Here is a 20,169-nt window from a genome sequence, read left to right as displayed (position 1 = left end):
ATCATTCTGCAGTGACAAGATAATGTTTTAAGAAAATATTCAAAGATTATGAGGACCGAAAGACCTTGGTTGAAAACTAGATAATCTCCATGCCTGAATCGTGTGCCATACGCATCGCCACACATCTCGAGAAAATACGGCTTCTATTTTCTCGACAAATCTGTTGATGGGAAAGAACAACAAAATTTTGCCTCGAGAACAGTTCAAGAAGTAGCAAGGATTTAAATTTTGGTTTCGATTTTGGTTTTGGACATAGCCAAAACAGAATTTTCAGCCGAAATTCGTTAAAAAAACCAAATTACATTAATGTACAGAAATTTTGGCCAAAATTTTCAAAATTCAGGCTGAAAGTTAAAACCATGAGAAGTAGATCCATAACATAAATAATTCAGCTCATACGCTGCATATGCTGGCAAATGCAGCGTCGCTGCACCAACGAGGTCTCTCCTCTGCTGCTTTGGTAAAGCAAGCCATTCATTTGATCTCCCAATAAACATAACAAAATTCTATCAATTACAAGATCTTTCTACGAAAAGAAATATATTCGCAGCTTTGTGCCCATGCGAGAAAAATAATAGTCATGCAAAACAAATTTTAGCTGAAATAGAAGGGCTTCCACAAAACTTACTTGTGGACTTCTTGATCACCTCTCCTTTTGGTCATCTGCCATGTTAAACCTCTGTTTGGTTCCAAACTAGGTTCGGAAATCTCCAACCCGCATTCTTCAAGCTTGTTTTAAGAACTAGAATTGAAGGAAAAATTAGTTTAATGTATCTAGAATTGAAGGAAAAATTAGTTTATACTTAAATAAAAAAATATTCACTAAATAAACTAGAAATTGTTTAATAAGGACAATGCCTTCTCTTCTACATTAAAATGCTCAACTCCTAGATTTTCATCCTAGATAAATATATACTCGTATTGTGCCACAATGTCAAGGTGTAAAAATCTTTTAGCGTACCACCTTGCATCAAGATTGAGTAAGGTAATTAGGTCAACATCGTCAAGAATGTAACCATTCAAAAAATAAAAAATAAAAAACTTCGTCAAGCATGTTTTAAGAACAGTAAACAACAGAAAACCGTTATTTCCTCACCATTTCGTTTGTTTCATAGCACACACATGAATATCCAGCTTTGACCACTCAAGCTCATCCTGATGGGGTCCGAACTCTGCAATGATGGGTCCGAACTCAGGACTGATGGGGTCCGAACTCAGCACTGATGGGTCCGAACTCAGGAACCAATTGGCTGTTGACACGTGGCCCTCACAGGGACCGCTGCAAAGCCAACACCTGTCCCTGCTAGGTGTGACACCTGGACCAACCAGGGACTTCCACCTGCCCCTCCTAGGTATGAGACCTGGTCCATACAGAGGCCACCACCTGTCCTGGACAGGTGGCTCAGAACTACCACCTGTCCTGGACAGGTGGCTCAGAATCACTATAAATAGCCATCACTTGTGCTAAGGTGAGGGATCTGAAAATCAAAACCCTAAGCTTTTGCTCTGACATTGCTCTGCACTCCTGCTCATACTGACTTGAGTGTCGAAGCGCCCGTCCGGAGCACCACTCCGGGTTGGTCCTCTGACCCTTTGTTTTCTTATCTGTGCCCTTGTGCAGCGCAGGACTCCATTAGCCCTTCAGCTGTGGCCTGCCAGATCAGCCCTTCCGGTCCTACCATAACCTGTTACCAATTTTAGACCTAACAGATTTGGCGCCATCCGTGGGACCCCGCAACAAAAAGCTGTTCGGAACCTCACTTAAGCAATGGTAGAGAAAAACGGAAAGCATGTGCCAACCTCCCGGACGACCCGGGCTACAGCCCCCCGCGAAGGAAGAAGCGAGCGATTGGCCTCGCAGATAGAGGTCGGGGCGGCAGGGGAGCGCAGTCCGACTCGCTCGGACCATTCAGACCCTACCCCGACCCCGAGGGAGATGCGGGCCCTTTTCCAAGAAATGACTGTTGTGATTGCGCAGTTCAGGAATCCGGCCACCGCACTCCAGCAGCACCCAGCCGAGGCCTCTCAGCCCGCCCAGAGGAGGGGAAGCTCCCGCAGAGAGCACACGCCCCCGCCCCGGGAGCAGACTCGTCACTCTACAAGACGAGATCACCTCTCCCGGGACAAGCATGTGCGCCCCGAGCCTCGCCTACATCACCGGTCACGATCTCCCTCCGTACAAAGGCATGGCAGCAAGAGAGACGCCACGCACGGAGAGGGATCGCGGCACCGGCGAAGGAGTCCGGCCAGTCAGTCCGGATCGGCTATGAGCCCGCCAGCAAGGAGAGAGAGGCCCGTCCACCGGGCTGAGGAAAGAGAGGACCCGGTGTTGCGAAGGATCCAGCAGATCGACCACCGGATCGAAGAGCTCGCCAGAGAGCAGGGCCGGCCTGCCTCCCGGATCTTCACAAGCGCTCAACCATTTTCGGAGAAAGTGCTCAGCGCGGAGGCCCCCGCGGGCTGGAAGATGCCGCAGATTTCGCAGTATGACGGGACCACCGACCCCGTGGACCACTTGGAGACTTTCAGGACCACAATGCTCCTCCACGGGGCGTCGGATGGATTCCTTTGCTGAGCATTCCCCACCACGTTGACTGGAGCAGCACGGGACTGGCACTCGCGGCTCAAACCCAGGTCCGTGGATAATTTTGATGATTTTGGGGATGACCTGGCCCATCATTTCATGAGCAGCAGAAGACCCAGGAAGACGACGGCTTCGCTGATGGCCCTCAGGCAGGGAGATGATGAGGCCTTGAAAGTGTTCGTTGGTCGCTTTAATAGGGAAGCTCTTCAGGTTCCCAACCTGGATCCCTCCGCGGCCACGAACGCCCTTCTGGCCGGCGCCCGATCAACTGACTTCAGGCGAGCAGTGGCCCGGCGCAATCCGCAGTCCCTCGCAGACCTGATGGCCGGAGCGGAGGAGTACATCTCGGTGGAGGAAACTCTCGCCGCCCTGGACTCTGCTAGCAAGAGAAGGCCTGAGGAGAAGAACCCTACCAAGCAGCGTAGGGATGATAAGTCTCAGAAGAAGGATAGAAGCCCTTCCCGCAGGGAGAGAAGCCCTTCTCGAAAGGGGAGCAGCCCCCACCCGAGAGAGCATTACACGCGGCTGACCGCGTCCAGAGAGCAGATCCTGGCAGCCATTCGGGAAGAGGACTTCATCCGGTGGCCGGAGAGGCAGACCTCGTCGGCAAAAAGAAACATGTCCCAGTACTGCAGGTTCCACAAGGACCACGGCCACGACACCAACGCGTGCCTTCATCTGAAGGAGGAGATCGAGAAGTTGATCAGCCGAGGGTACCTCGGAAGGTACTTGAAAAATGATGACAACAAAAGAGAGCGCAAGGACAAGCCGAAGCCCAGAGGCAGAAGCCCCCGGGGCGCTCAACCTCTAGGCGACCGCATTCAAGCTCCGGCCCCGGCCAGCCCCCCTCCTCAGGTACCTCAACCTCAACCTCATGGTGTTATTGGTACCATTTCAGGAGGGCCGACCGAAGGAGGAACCTCTTCATCAGCCCGCAGGACTTATGCCCGGCAGGCCAACGCCGTCCATACCTGCAGCAAGAAGGCCAGGCTAGAGAACGAGATATCCTTTTCAGATGCAGATCTCGACGGCCTGATCCTCCCGCATGATGATGCCCTGGTCATCACCATGCTGGTGGCGAACTGGGAAATGAAGAAGATCTTGGTCGACAACGGAAGCTCCGCAGACATCCTCTATTACCACGCCTTCGAGCGGATGCTGATCGGAACCGACCGTCTGAAGCCGGCCAACTCTGATCTGTTCGGGTTCTCCGGAGAAGTTGTCAAAGTTGAAGGGCAAATCGAGCTTCCAGTTCTTATCGGGGAGCCGCCCCGCCAGTCCGTCGCCATGGTGAACTTCTTGGTGGTAAGGGCCAAGTCGGCCTACAATGCTATCCTGGGCCGCCCCGGCCAGAATCTCCTCCGAGCCGTTCCCTCCGCCTACCATCAGAAGATGAAGTTCAGTACACCAGGGGGCGTAGGGGAAGTCAGAGGGGACCAGCCCCAGTCGAGGCAGTGCTATGCAGCGGCACTGAAAGGGAAGAATGCGTCCGAGTCTCTGCCGATCGAGCTGTTTGATCTAAGGGACGAAGCCCAGATCACAGTAAACGAGCCGGCCGAGGACCTTATATCTATCCCGTTGTATAGCGGTGACGACCAGAGGGTTGTTCAGATCGGCTCTGCCCTGCCAGAGGCCGCGCAGCAGGATCTTGCTCAGTTCCTCAGAGCCAATGCAGATGTCTTTGCCTGGGCTCCTTCAGACATGCCCGGCATCGACCCTGCAATCAGCACCCATGAGCTCGGGGTTGATCAGACCTGCAAGCCCGTGAAGCAGAAGAGGAGGCACTTTGCACCGGAGAGGCGAAGGGCCATTAGAGAAGAGGTGGAAAGGCTTCTGAAGGCCGACTTCATCCGCGAGATCCAGTACCCGGACTGGCTCGCGAATGTTGTAATGGTTAAGAAGTCTAATGGGAAGTGGAGGACCTGCATAGATTTTACATACCTGAATAAGGCCTGCCCGAAGGACAGCTACCCGCTCCCAAAGATCGATCAGCTCATCGACGCTACTGCAGGTCACGAGCTGCTAAGTTTCATGGACGCCTTCTCAGGATACAATCAGATCAGAATGCATGAGTCCGACATTCCGAAGACATCCTTTGTAACCGATCAGGGGACTTATTGCTATCGAGTTATGCCTTTTGGACTGAAGAACGCAGGAGCCACCTACCAGCGGCTCGTCAACAGGCTGTTCAAAGAGCAGATCGGCCGCAATATGGAAGTATATGTGGACGATATGCTGGTCAAGAGCAGAGCTGCCTGCAATCATGTTGCCGACCTCAAAGAAGTGTTTCAAGTCTTGAGGGAGCACAACATGAAGCTCAATCCGACCAAGTGTACGTTCGGCGTCGGAGCAGGCAAGTTTCTGGGCTTCATGGTAAGCCAGAGAGGGATAGAGGCAAATCCTGAGAAAATCAAGGCGGTGATGGAGCTGACTCCGCCCCGAACTATCAGAGAAGTACAGCGCCTGACCGGATTAGTAGCTGCCCTGGGGCGGTTCATCTCTAAGTCCGCAAAAAGATGTCTTCCGTTCTTCAACGCAGTCAAGGTTATAAAAACCGCGCCCTGGACTTCGGAGTGCCAAGTGGCATTTGAAGAGCTGAAGCAGTACTTATCCTCTCCACCGTTGCTGTCGAAGCCAGAGCCAGGAGAAGAGCTGATTCTGTATCTCTCAGCGGGACCTTTGGCAGTTGCAGCAGTACTGATCAGAGAGGAGTACCACTAGCAAAAGCCGATCTACTATGTCAGTAAGGTCCTCCATGATGCAGAGACAAGATATCAGCGAGTCGAGAAGCTCGTATATGCCCTCGTTATGGCGGCCAGAAAATTAAGGCCGTATTTCCAGGCGCATACGATCAAGGTCCTCACGGGACAGCCCCTCAGGCAGATCCTCCACCGTCCGTCCAGACACTTCAGGCCGACTTGTGAAGTGGGCCGTGGAGCTCAGCGAGTTTGACATCAAATATCTGCCCAGGCCAGCAATCAAAGCTCAGGTCCTTGCAGACTTCATAGCTGAATGTACCATGCCAGATTCAGACCCCGGGTCAGAAGCAGCGCTTCCTTCAGAAGCAGAACCGGTTATATCCGAGCAGCAGATCGAAGCCGAAGCGGTTCCGCTTCCCGGGCTTGAGAGTGCAGCTCCTACGACGAGCCCGCTTCCATGTTCTGAAGAGCCGCTCTGGGAGGTATATGTGGACGGATCTTCAAATAAAAGTGGCAACGGTGCCGGACTAGTTCTTACAGGACCAGATGACTTTGTCCTGAATTATGCCCTGAGGTTTGGATTCCGTGCGTCAAACAATGAGGCAGAGTACGAAGCGCTCATCGCCGGAATGAACCTCGCCATTCAGGCCCGCGCTCAGAGACTGAAGGCGTACTGCGATTCACAGTTAGTCGTATGTCAGATCCAAGGAGTATATGAGGCCCGAGAAGAGCGAATGATAAAATATCTGCAAAGGGTCCGTAGCCTGGCCAGTAAGTTTGGAAGTTTTGAGGTCATCAGAGTCCCCCGGACTGAAAATACAAAGGCTAATGTGCTCTCAAAGCTAGCGACATCAGGCTACACTGCTCTCAGAGAAATTCGTATGGAGTTCCTAAAGACCTCAAGTATTGATGACCAGCCCGTCGTAGTAATGCAGATCGACGATGAGCCGTGCTGGATGGATGAGATCAGCAGATATCTGCGCAGCGGAGAGCTCCCCGGAGAGAAAAAAGAGGCCCGTAAAGTCGTACAGCAGGCAGCAAGGTTTTCACTTGACGGCGAGACTCTGTACAAGAGATCTTACACCCTCCCGTACTTGAAGTGTCTCCGGCCAACTGATGCCCTGTATGCCCTGCGAGAGACCCATGAAGGGATTTGTGGAGAGCATCTTGGGGGCAAGGCCCTCGCCATCAAAGTCCTTCTAAGAGGCCTGTACTGGCCTACATTGAGACAGGATGCACTGAGCCTTGTGAAGAAGTGTCAGAAGTGTCAGAAATTCTCCCCCGCCGTTCACCAGTCTGCCGTGCCAATGGCTCTGATCATCAGCCCTCTCCCTTTTGCTGTCTGGGGAATGGACATCTTAGGTCCTTTTCCGCCGGCCTCCGGAGGCCGCGAGTTCGTCGTTGTCGCCATCGACTACTTTACTAAGTGGGTAGAAGCTGAACCTCTGGCCAAGATCACCGAGCAGAACGTCCAGAACTTTTTCTGGAAATCAGTGGTGTGCAGGTTCGGGATACCCCGGGTCCTCATAACAGACTGTAAGCCCAATGGTTTTTACCTTGGCATTCCCATCTTGTTTTGATGATTCCAATACACAAGTGATCATTTATCACTAATGTGTTTGTTTGTCTAAGTTGTAGATCTTGATAAAGTAAGATCAAGGATACTTGGATTGAAGGCCAAGAAGCCCACATTGGACCACTAATTGGAAGGCCTAAGTCATCAAGCAAGAAGTCATGAAAACTTGAAGACATGAAGAAATTCATATTGAAGACCATTTTTTGTCTTTTAGAATGTATTTGATCCAAACCTAGATTAGGTTTTTAGAGGCATAATTAAGTTAATCTCACACACCCTAAATAAACAAGTGATTGTATTTGTGGAGTTCCAACACCTTGGAACCCTCATAGCAATCCCATCTTGGTTGAGAATTGGAAGCCCAAAACAGAATTGAAAATCTGCTCTGCATAGGCTTCTCGGAACTCCGAGAGTTTTTCTCGGAACTCCGAGAATTCTCGGAACTCCGAGAATTATTCTCGGAACTCCGAGAAATGGTCCAGTAGACTTTTTCCAATTTCTGTGTGGCTTCTCGGAACTCCGAGAATTCTCGGAACTCCGAGAATTATTCTCGGAACTCCGAGAACACTCCAACGGTCTGAAAAAGAGCCGTTTGGAATTTTGCTGGAATTACCGTAATGCCACTGAACGGTCATATTTTGGTTTTCCTATAAATATGGGTGTTCTAAACATACAAACGATCAATCCTAACACTCTTAAACCTCATTTTAATACCCAAGAGTGAATCAAGCTTCAATTGTGCCTCTCATCACCAACTCTAGGATTTGGATCATAGGCTCTCAATTGTACATCTTTTGTAACCCTTGTGAAGGGATTTTTTTGTTCTCTCTTTCATCTTTCAAGATTTGTATTCGGGCGAGTATTCGGAGAAGCGGAGCCCTTTTTCTCCGTGGTGAGGATTTCCACCAAGGTTAAAGCAATTGTAATTGGCACCGATCTTCGCCAAGGTTAAGAAGATCAAATAGTGAAGCCATCAACGGGTTTGGTTGGTGGAGTGGAGTAGGCCTCGGGTTTGAGGACCGAACCACTTTAAATCTCGGGTGCACTCTTTCTATCTCTTTGCTCTTTCATTTGCATTGCACCATTAGATTTAACTTGTATGCTTAAAATATTGTTTTTGATCCCTTAATCGGTTTAAGTTTTTCAAATTGGTAAATTCTAGTTTTCTTAAACAACCGCATTCTCCCTCCTCATAGTTGCCATTTCTATTATAACTTGGGACCCCCTATATCGGATTTTCACAGACAATGGCAAACAGTTCGACTCAAGGAACTTCAGAAAGTTTTGTGCAGATCTGAAGATTGAGCAAAGGTTCACTTCCGTGGCACACCCTCAGACGAATGGACAGACCGAAGTGACGAACAGGACTCTGCTGCAGGGGATAAAGAAGAGACTGGATGATAAGGCCGGATGCTGGGCTGACGAGCTGTACCATGTGCTCTGGGCGTATCGGACTACCCCACGCACTGCAACGGGTGAGTCGCCTTTCAATCTCTCATTCGGAACAGAGGCTGTGATTCCGGTTGACATCGGCATTCCTTCCCCAAGAATTGTTAACTTCAATGAACAGCTGAATGGGGACGGGCTCCGTGTCAACCTCGACTTGCTTGAGGAAGTCCGTGAGGAGTCACAGATCAGAGCCGCATCGTATAAGCAGAAGGTGTCTAGATACCATGACACGAAGATCCGACCAAGGGAGTTCCGCACAGGCGACCTAGTTTTGAGGAAAGCGGCCGTCTCCCAGCCAAGAAGGGTGGGCAAACTCTCCCCGACTTGGGAAGGGCCGTACCGAGTCAAAGAGGTCATCCGTCCAAGAAGCTACCGCCTAGAGGCACTTGACGAGCAGCTGCTGCCGCACGCCTGGAATTCCAGAAATCTTCGAATATACTATCAATAGCCTTTTCTTTTGCCTTTGAAGGCCTGTAAAGAATCTCTGTAATTAAATTTCAAAGAGAAATAAAGTGGAGTTGTCTCTGAACTGTGTCCCTCACTTTTGAGTCACTAGTATATGCCAGCTCCCCCATAAAAAGACTCTAAGTGTTTGCAGACCTAGCTCTCATTCTAAGTGTTTGCAGACTTAGAGAACGGCAATGGTGCACTCCGATGCGTCCAATTTGGTATGAAGATCAGTTCCGACCACATGGACCCGCCCTAGTGGAAACCACCTCAAAGACCTGCCCGGCCTGGCCGCCCAAAGCCTTAGCCGGACAGGATATGGCGCAATCGCTAAACGCCAAAAGACCTGCCCGGCTTGGCCGTCCACAGCCTAAGCCGGACAGGATATGGCGCAATCGCTAGACGCCAAAAAGACTCTAAGTGTTTGCAGACTTAGCTCTCATTCTAAGTGTTTGCAGACTTAGAGACCGGCAATGGTGCACTCCGGCGCGTCCAATTTGGTGTGAAGATCAGTTCCGACCACATGGACCCGCCCTAGTGGAAACCACCTCAAAGACCTGCCCGGCCTGGCCGCCCAGAGCCTTAGCCGGACAGGATATGGCGTAATCTCTAGACGCCAAAAAGACTCTAAGTGTTTGCAGACTTAGCTCTCATTCTAAGTGTTTGCAGACTTAGAGAACGGCAATGGTGCACTCCGGCGCGTCCAATTTAGTGTGAAGATCAGTTCCGACCACATGGACCCGCCCTAGTGGAAACCACCTCAAAGACCTGCCCGGCTTGGCCGTCCACAGCCTAAGCCGGACAGGATATGGCGCAATCGCTAGACGCCAAAAAGACTAAGTGTTTGCAGACGGCAGTGGTGCACTCCGGCGCGTCCAATTTGGTGTGGAGATCAGTTCCAACCACGGACCCGCCCAAGTGGAAAACCACCTCAAATACTCTAAGTGTTTGCAAACTTGGAGACAGAAGTGGTTCACTCCGGCCAATGACATCCGGTTAACCACTCCGGCTCGGCAGAAAGATAAGGAAGAAGCACAGACGTCATAAATACAAAAAACAAGGCAGCCGTACAGACGGTTAGACAAAATTGAATTTGTATTCATATCACAAAAGTGCTCTTTTCGCCGAGCTGGCTTACAAAGAATGAGCCTCGTGGGCCATTACAAAAATTTACAAACAAAAATTAAGGATAGGAGCAAGAGGGCGGCCACTCAGGCCTCCCCGTCGACCACCTCGTCGGTGACTGCCTCTGCAGTAAGGGCTGCAACCTGGCCGGCCTCGGCAGTTGGAGGGGCGACCTCGGAAGCCAGAACGACTTCCTGTTCTACCTCGATGGGTTGGGAGGAGTCCAGTTCGCCTTCTTCCTCCTCGTCCTCTTCCTCCTCTGGAGGTGCATACGGGACGGTCAGTCCGTCCAGAGAAATGTCGGGGTGAGCCTTCTTCACCTGCTCGGAGCAGAGAAGGAACCCCGCCTTATAGGCCTGGAGGCCCAGGTTGAAGAACTGTGTGTCCTTCCTCTCTTCGGTTTTCTTCACGGCCTCCCGTACTGCCGCTTTCACGGCCGCCTCGATAGCCGCCTTCTCCCTCTGATCGGCTCTCTCCCTCGCAGTTAGGAGATCCTGCACGGCCTGGTTCTTGACCCTCTGCACCTCGTCCTTCAAGCTGTTGCATTCGGCCTCTTTGACCTGGACGGCTTCGCTAAGCCCGTCCTTGTCTTTTTGGAGCTGGCCCTTCTCGGACTCTATCTGTGTGAGCGTCTCATAGAAGAGATAACTCTTCTTCGCCTTATCCCTAGAGTACACCTGGAGCTGATAGAGGGCGGAGGCAATTGCCTCTGCATAGGTCTCCGGCGCCTCTTTCTCGACTTCCCGTCGGTCGCGTGGGAGGACGCCCTGGTACATCAATTCTGTGGCCACCCGGCTGTCCCCTAGGCCGGTGTCCATTTTCTGCACCGCCCAGTTTGGGCGGAAGACGTTGTCGCCTCTCGCCGCCGTGGCGGCAGGGATGCCCAGGACGGGCCCGCTGTGTTGGGGCTCTGTCACCCGTGCAGACCCGGAGCTCTGCCCGACGAGATTTGGCCGGCTCGGCTTAACTGCAAGCTTATGTGTCGCCCGGCTGCTTTTGAGAGGCTCAGCCAGTGCGACCATTGCCGGAGTTGACTCCGGCACCTTTCTTTTCTTGCCCTTGGGTTGGGGCTGCTCATGCGTTGGGGACGCCTGGGAGGTCTGCCTGATTTTGTCCAGCATGGACATCTGCTTCACCATTTCTGAACGTGAAAACAGAACAGAGTTAGAACTATAAAAAAAAAAGAGAAAGAAACAGTTCAAAAAATAAAAGCTGGCCTAAAAGAGTCTACGTACGTGCCGGCGTCGCACGGCTGATTCCGAGCTCTACCAGGACGGCCTCCTCGGAGAACTCCGAGCAGTTTATTTGACCGCGCTTCAGCTCTTCTTTGATCAAAGCGAAGGTCATGTAGTCATAGCCCTTAAGGGCTGGCTTCCGACTAAGGTTCTGGGTGTCCGGCGTTCTCCATTCCAATGAGAACGGCCAGTGGGAGCCCTGCTCGGTGTCCCTAGCGTAGAAAAACCTGTTCTTCCATGTGTGAATGGAAGTAGGTATGCCAGTGATCATTTTCACTTCGGGCCGTTGGCTGATGTAGATCCAGCCGCCGTCCTTGTGCCTCTTCAGGTGCACACACATCCTGAAGACGGGCAGGGTGGGATTCCTACGGAGCCGAACTCCCAAAAGGTGCAGGAAGCCGACCAGCGTCCTCCAAGAGTTCGGCACGACCTGTGTAACCGCCAGCCCGTAATAATTCAGCACATCGACAAAAAATGGATGCAAGGGAAGCCTGAGCCCGGCCCGTAAGGCTTCTTCGTAGAGGCAGAGATCTGCACTATCGTTGCTGGCCCGGTCCCCCTCAACGGCCGCCCTCAAAATGTACCGATCAGGGATGCAGTATTTATCCTTGACGGCCTGAAGTTTGCCCGGCCCCAGATGATTCACCTCGTACAGGGCCCCGACGTTGTACTGTGGGTTGGCCTCCATCCGTGCCCCCGCTATCACCTCAACGGGCGCGCGCGGCAAGCGAGGAACTACTGCTTCAACGTCTCCTTCGTCGTCACTGGTTTCTACCCGGTGCGGTCCGTCCCCACGGATCGGGATTGTGTCTAAGTCCACAATCACTTCCTCTCCGCTCTCCTCGTCTACTACGATTATTATCTCCTCGTCCTCAACACCGGCCTCCGCAGGAGAGGCCGGCCTCGTCCTCTCCGACGCCCCGGACCCCGTACTACTAGTCGAACTGGACTCCTTTGAGCCAGAGTCCGACTCGGAACTAGTGCTAGACATTAAAAGGGAAGAAAAGAAAAGCTAAAAGAAATTACCGAACTGAGGTGCTGACTGAAGATCTCCGGGCTCACTGATCCGAGGTGGGCAGAAATTTGACTAGCCAAGCAGCAGAGAAGGAGAGAAGAATGTAAAAAGTGAAAAATGAAGAGTAAAAGCTCTGGTATATATAGGCTTGGGAAGAGCGGGAAAAATCCCGCCCTTTTCCCACCAGCCGGAGTGCGCCACGTCACCTATCGCATTAAATGCGCCGCTCGCATTAAATGCGAGGTACAAGTTCCAAAGCGATAACGCCAAAAGACCTCTCCGGCCTGGCCGTCCAGCGCCTTAGCCGGAGCCGGACAGGATATGGCGCAATCGCTACGCGACAAAAGACCTGCCCGGCCTAGCCGCCCAGAAGGCTTAGCCGGACAGGATATGGCGCAATCGCTACGCGACAAAAGACTTGCCCGGCCTGGCCGTCCAGCGCCTTAGCCGGAGCCGGACAGGATATGGCGCAATCGCTACGCGACAAAAGACCTGCCCGGCCTAGCCGCTCAGAAGGCTTAGCCGGACAGGATATGGCGCAATCGCTACGCGACAAAGACCTGCCCGGCCCAGAAGGCCTAGCCGGACAGGATATGACGCGTTCGCTACCTGACAAAAGACCTGCCCGGCCTAGCCGCCCAGAAAGCTTAGCCGGACAGGATATGGTGCAATCGCTACGCGACAAAAGACCTGCCCGGCCTAGCCGCCCAGAAGGCTTAGCCGGACAGGATATGACGCGTTCGCTACGCGACAAAAGACCTGCCTGGCGTAGCCGCCCAGAAGGCTTAGCCGGACAGGATATGACGCGTTCGCTACACGACAAAAGACCTGCCCGGCCTTGCCGCCCAGAAGGCTTAGCCGGACAGGATATGGCGCAATCGCTACGCGACAAAGACTTGCCCGGCCTGGCCGCCTAGAAGGCCTAGCCGGACAGGATATGATGCGTTCGCTAAACGCCAAAACACCTGCCCGGCCTGGCCCTTCAGCGCCTTAGCCAGAGCCGGACAGGATACAGCGCACTCACTAGGCGACAGGGGACCTGTCCGGCCTAGCCGCCCCGTCCAGGAGATCTGCCCGGCCACGACGCCCAGGAGGTTTGGCCGGCCAGACTTCTGGTTCAAATTTCGACCGGACTGGATTGCACAGGGGCTCCTGCCCGGCCGTGCTCCTTCAGGCCAAGTTTCAAGGCCAGACCAGGCCGCCCAGAGGCCCCTGGCCGCCGCGGTTTTTTCTGGCCCCTGCCTGAGGCCGGCCTCAGCTGCCCAGAGGCCTTAAGGCCGGCCAGATGCTGTTTTAACCCTCTTTTTGCTTCCCCTAGCCGCTATCACGACTCGGAGAACCAGGGGGCAACTGATGGGGTCCGAACTCAGCAATGATGGGTCCGAACTCAGGACTGATGGGGTCCGAACTCAGCACTGATGGGTCCGAACTCAGGAACCAATTGGCTGTTGACGCGTGGCCCTCACAGGGACCGCTGCAAAGCCAACACCTGTCCCTGCTAGGTGTGACACCTGGACCAACCAGGGACTTCCACCTGCCCCTCCTAGGTATGAGACCTGGTCCATACAGAGGCCACCACCTGTCCTGGACAGGTGGCTCAGAATCACTATAAATAGCCTTCACTTGTGCTAAGGTGAGGGATCTGAAAATCAAAACCCTATGCTTTTGCTCTGACATTGCTCTGCACTCCTGCTCATACTGACTTGAGTGTCGAAGCGCCCGTCCGGAGCACCACTCCGGGTTGGTCCTCTGACCCTTTGTTTTCTTATCTGTGCCCTTGTGCAGCGCATGACTCCATTAGCCCTTCAGCTGTGGCCTGCCAGATCAGCCCTTCCGGTCCTACCATAACATGTTACCAATTTTAGACCTAACACATCCCATTCACTAGTCCGGTAATCATAGTGAAATAGAGTGAAATTTTCTGAGAACTGTAAAAGCAGTCACACCATATTCATGCGAGTGCAGAATAAAAGGCAGTGATAAAATAGATTTCAATTTTCTTGCTAACCTTTTTAACAGCTGCGTCGATATTTTTTTTCTGATCAAATCCAATAGTGAATGTTACAAAATACTTCTGCTGAATGCCTAGGGCCTGCATATCTCAACCAACCACACACGTTTAAATGAATGAAAAAAAAAACCATACCCTAAGATCAAGAATTATCAAGACCAAAAGTATTTTATCACTGGTATGTAAACATAAAAAAATTGGAAACTCGGAACTTTTAAGCAATCCAGATAAATGGAACTGTTAGAGAATGTCCAGCACTAAAATAAGGCTCTTACTATCCGTGTGACCATGTTCTGATATTGGGACACATTCAGCTTGTTTTATGTTCTCTGATTCGCTGCTGGGAGCATTTTGGGACTTGAAATAGCCTTTGACAGCTGGTTAAAACATATAAAACAAGGTGAGTTCATCCCAATATCAAAACATGGTTGCACAGATAAAGCATGCTCTTTTTTTTTCTCTGCTAATAATCATTTTTTACATCATGTATGGGAAGGACTTCTTGACATTCAAGGAAAGCCTAACAACCTACCATTTTACAATTGAGTTAGTAGTTTACAAAGTTTTATATGCTCAGGAGTCTTCAGCAAGTTAGTACAGATTGGGAGGAGTTCCTAACAGTCTACCCGTAGCAAGGTTACATTTGCGTATTCCAAGAACTATCTTTTTTTTTTTAAATTTTTGAATAAGGAAACAACATTGCAAATAAAACCAAGTACATGAGAACGAGTTGTCTCAGGAACAGAAAATAGTAAAAACAAACAACAAACTGATGAGATTGAGAATGCTCCTATCAACTCCTTGTTTAGCTAAACTGCTTCCGAATTGGATGATCTCCAATGATGACGTAGAAGTGGACTGAGTTGCTTACATAGATAAAAAATCACGAAAATTATGGGTGCTAACTTCCACGGACCTACCACCACCCCTTTGGCACATGCAATGAATACTTTTGAATGCCCTACAAAAATACATCAACCATCAAAACAGTCTCTAAAAAAGCGAAAACCGAGGAGTAATGCTCTAGCCCCCGCCTCATTAGAGTCCACTTTTCCACATGGGCCCGGAAAACATTTGAGAACATGACCCTTCCAATCCCTAAAGATACTCCCACCGCCTATGGGGCTAGGGTTTCCTTTAGAGCTGCCATCAATGTTGACATTATCTGATGAGGAGGCGGACACCATTGTAGAGAGGATTTTAGTTTTGGTTTTTTTTTTCCTCCCAAATGATCACTTTCCAATTCTTGAAGACAATACTAGAAGGAAAATCACCAATTGACAGATTTTCATTTGTCCTTACAGCTGAGTCCCGCTTGATTTACGATATGATCTTTCCAAGAGATTTACTTTTATTATTGAATATGTGAATGTTTTCTTCCTCCCAAATGAGCCACAAAACCATGAATGGAACAAGCTAACGGAATTGTTTTTCATTATCTCCAAATGGCCCCTTATGGCCTTATCCCATCTGAAAATAACCACCTTAAGGAGTTTTGGAAAGACCAAGCCATATCATTGAAGAAGAGAATTCCTTCCCACATTTGAAAAGAGATGTGCCAGTGGATGAATAGGTGCTAAATGGTCTGTTTTGTCTTTAGGCAAAGGATGCATCACTAACAATGTGAACATTCAATCTCATGAGATGATGGGAAGAATTAGTTTTCTTTTTTGGAGGGTCCCAAGATGATCACATTTTGAGCTAGCTGTAATAGGAATGATGGACATCCAAGTGGATGGAGAATAAGGATTTGACTGATAAGATGCTTTTAGGGTCAAGGATCCAGATTCTACTATCCGCTTCTTGATTAGATAACTATATCTACTCAAGAAGCCCAAATAGCAAAATGAAGTTATCAATTTCACTTTGTCTAAGGTCTCGCCTAAATCTAATGTCCCGATAAGTATTCTCATGCCTCCCCCTCCCCCTTTCTCTCTCTTATACATGTCTTTGATTCTCACCCTTCTATATGTGACTAAGATAAAGGTATGGATAAGCATGACACAAAGGAGACTAATGTACCCAAGATCTTTCCAGAACGTAATACCCTCCCCTCCCCTCAACACTAAAAAATAGAACACCATGCTCCCGAACCCCCCTTCCGACATATATTTTTTCTAAATGATTTTTTGTCATAAGGCATCTTTTTCTTCTCTAAACCTCCACATCCATTTTCCTAATAATGCCTCGTTCCTTGTCAGGAGGTTATCAATTCCAAGTATTCTAGTTTTTGGCTTGCAAACCATTTTTCCAGCTCAAGAGATGTTTAAGCCTCTTGTTCTCCTCTTTGCCCTTCCATAGAAAAACCCTTTGAAATTTCTCCACCTTCTTTTTTTACCTTTGAAGATATTTGATATAGTGGCATATAATATATCATCAAGTTTGATAGGGGCACATTTATAAGAGTGATTCTTCAACAAACTATCTAATAGTTTAGAGAATAGAATTTCCTTAAAGATACTGTCGGCTAGGAGGATTTCCTTATAGTCAATCCCTAACAAGGATATGCATTCAGGTATTCCACAAGCAATGCATACAAACAATAAACAATAGATATAACCCAATGATAAGAAATTAGATGAACTACCAAACACATATTCTGAAAATAAAAGATGTCAACAGTATGGGCCGTTTGGATACTGTGAAACTTCCAATAACTCCAAAAGTTTATGCTGATGGAGATGGCATTATTATTACTATTTTTGATTGAAAATGATCGCCAACTTTATTAAAGGAAGAGAAAAAGACCAAGATGGTCAAATGCAATGGGCAAAGAAAAGAGAAAAGTACAACATAAGAAAAACTCAAGGAGGAAGAGCATCATAGAGGATTAAGGAGACTCTACAAACTCCTTCACGGGCAAGCCGGTCTGCCTCCTTGTTTGCCGAGCGTCGAACATGTCTGAACTCAAGAGACAAAGAGTGCCTCCAATCTGACATCTCATCAAATATTCTATTAAATCTCCAAGGTGGCTTTTGAGTTCCCTTGAGCCAACGGATGACATTTGAAGAATTCCCTTCTATCACCGCATTGTTAAGATCATTCCTCACCAACAACTTCATTCCCTGATGAACTGCACCCACGTCGGCTTCAGAAGCTTCCGCCACCCCTATACGGCCTGCGAATGCCCATAACAGCTCCCCATAATCATTTCACAGGAACCCCCCAAAACCGGCTAGGCTGGGGTTTCCAAAGCTGGAACCATCAAAATTAAGCTTGAAGAATCCAAAGGCAGGAGGAGACCATTCTTCCACCACTTTTTGTTTAGATTCCACACTACAACAAACTTCGTTCCACCTATCCCATAAGTCATAAGCAAATATAAATTTAAATCTCGGAAGGGCTTTCTCACCCACGTTATCGTCAATGCAATAACTTTGATGTACACGACAACTATGTTTTAGGGCATCATTTGTTGCATAAGTATCAAAGAATATTAGTTCAATGAATTTATGTTCAAATTTTAAGATTTAGGAGCACATTGAGGTTCACGTTGAACTCCCCCCCCCCCCCCCCCTTCCTTTTGACCTCTAACTGAAGGGAAACCTCTTTTTCCTTTCCCTTTGACCTCTAAATAAAGGGTTAGGTTTCCTTTCCCCATTGTTATAGAAAGGATTTGTATTACAAACCCATCCATGGTATTTTTTTTATTGACATGACATTTCTCTGGGCCCGGGCTTTCTTGTTTTTATGGTTGAAAACTTGGAAGTTGGAACTTAAAACTTAATTATTATTTTTTTGAATGGTAGGCAATTGCATTAAATGCGAAAAAGACTAGGAGTTATATACAAATAAAGAGACAGCAAAACAAAGACAAGAACAAGCCCCACTACAAGGGTCAAGGAGGAACAGAGTCAAATAGCTCAACTCTCTCCCTAAAGACACTCTCTAGCTAAATTGTCTGCAACCCCATTAGTTGACCACCTAACATAATAGAAAGAAATCAATGCATCCCCACCCTATTTTGGATCTCATCGAAGAAAGAGGCAAATCTCCAAGGGAAGGAATGAGAGCCACTAAGCCACCTTATCAAATTGAGCGGGTCTCCTTCTACCACTACCTTATTCAAATCTTCATTCTCAAGATACCTTATCCTTGGTAGATAGTGCGCACTTCAGCTTCATTAGCGTCTACGACTCCAATGGGACCTGCAAAAGCCCATTTCATAGCTCCAAATTCATCCCTCAAGACTCCCCCAAGTCTGGCAAGACCAGGTTTTCCCATGCTAGACCCGTCAAAGTTTAGCTTCAAAAAACCATGTGTGGGAGGTTCCCAATCTTGGACAATCTTGGGTTCTTGGCCTAAACAAAAAAAAAATCACCTTCCAACCATACCATAAATCATGGGCGGATACAAATCTAAAGCAAGAAAGAGTTTTCTCCCATGATTAAGTTCCAACCAGAACTTAATTATTTTTGTGCATGAAAGTTACAAGCATATAGCTATTTATATTTTTGGCATAGTGTTTTCTCTATGTGCTTTAACTTTTGATATATATAATTATATTTTTTCAAATAAATTTTTGTTCTTGTCAAAAACTCTTTTGAGTCACGAGTCGAGTCGATTCACGAATCATAAAATTAAGAAATCGAGTTACGAGTTGACAACTATGCCTAAAAAGATTATCATATAATATTTAAGAAAACTTTAAAATTAGATGAGAATAATGATCCTTACTAAACCCATAGAGAGTACTTCACCAATATTAATGTACGTTGGGCATTCCATATTAGCTAAAAGAAAAGACTATTATTCCTAAGAAATTCAAGACAAGTCAAATTCAGATTCCAAGATACTTCTGCATGATAACATACTTTGCCTATGCATTTAAGAAACATTTACTATTCATTCGTTAGAGAGAGAGAGAGAGAGAGAGAGAGAGAGAGAGAGCATTATTACATGAAATGGCAGACATAACTCATCATGAGAATGACAGACCACTTACAATTTGGAATGAGAAAGTATGCCCTATTTATTCGTTATTTCTTTCTTATTAAGTTGTGTATTCCAGAATTGCAAAATCGAGTTTGTTAAGAATCCTTGTTTTCATAAATAAAAAAATTATCTCTTAAAGATTACTACAATTCGTTTAAATGCTTGCATAATTTTCACAAATCAGTAGTTATGGATGCACATGGCAAGATTTCATGCTAGTTAGTATATTCAGTCACTGGAAGTGCACATAAAGGTGCGCATTGTCCACGCACATCAAAATTTAGAAGCACTAAAAGATACAGCAAATCTATAGTTATATCTGTATTAGAGTAGAAAACATACCTCACTGGGCTTACCCCACAATCTGCGGAGATCGAAGTCTGATTCAGACATAATAATGCCTGGGGGTAGTCTCTCTGCACTTCGCGGATTTGTTGGAACATATATCTGTATGGAAATCAAAATAGGAAGAGTTAATATCATCTACTTAAAACATCATTACTGAAGTAATGAGTGAAGAAAAGACCAAGCTACTTCGAAATGACATAGTTTCGATATACAAACAGGAAGGAATCCTACTTAGCCATTGAATGAGTGCTAAATATTTTTTTTATTCTGCATAGTTTTCAAATACCTTATGATCCATCCTGGTCCCAGTAGTCTTGTTTACAATTTCATTTTAAGACTTCGGCGCCAACATAAATAAAGAGATCATGATTAAGTGCTAACAATATGAGTCATCCACAAGAACTTGTTCGAACGAAATTATGGCAGCAACCACATGGCAGATCATCAAATGTGCTAGAACATGCTTAGTTAGAGAGGAGGCTTCTAAGCATGGTTGAAAATTGGGTACTCTTTTTAATCAAAAATAACAAACTCCAACATTGAATCCATTTATTGATTTATTGACCAGATAGTTCTTTCTAGCGTGGAAATGTGCCCATGTTTTTTATTTAATGTCTGGTAGTGTTTACCATTGGATTGTAATTGCAATTTCTGCAGTTGCTTTTTATATAGTTAAATTTTTGGAGGTAAGCAAGGATTATACAATGGCAACTATAGATCTGGTTGAAGTACAACTGAGAGAGAT

General features: G+C 47.9%; 1 pseudogene across 1 annotated transcript; it reads right to left on the bottom strand.

Moving 5' to 3' along the window:
* Positions 1-489: 489 nt before the first annotated feature.
* On the bottom strand, positions 490-19,722 carry LOC143855893 (uncharacterized; annotated as a pseudogene). The gene is made up of 7 exons (XR_013238086.1): positions 19,711-19,722; positions 19,419-19,523; positions 14,139-14,222; positions 14,005-14,058; positions 1,097-1,155; positions 859-964; positions 490-729 (listed from the first exon to the last, which is right to left on the bottom strand). The product of XR_013238086.1 is annotated as an uncharacterized LOC143855893 (transcript).
* Between the last annotated feature and the right edge of the window lie 447 nt (positions 19,723-20,169).

The sequence above is a fragment of the Tasmannia lanceolata genome, unplaced genomic scaffold (assembly GCF_043159265.1).
Source record: "Tasmannia lanceolata isolate RefF3 unplaced genomic scaffold, GAP_Taslan_0.1 ptg000023l, whole genome shotgun sequence".
NCBI lineage: Eukaryota > Viridiplantae > Streptophyta > Magnoliopsida > Canellales > Winteraceae > Tasmannia > Tasmannia lanceolata.
Note: the sequence above shows the minus strand (reverse complement) of the source record. Positions and strands in the feature narration are given on the sequence as shown.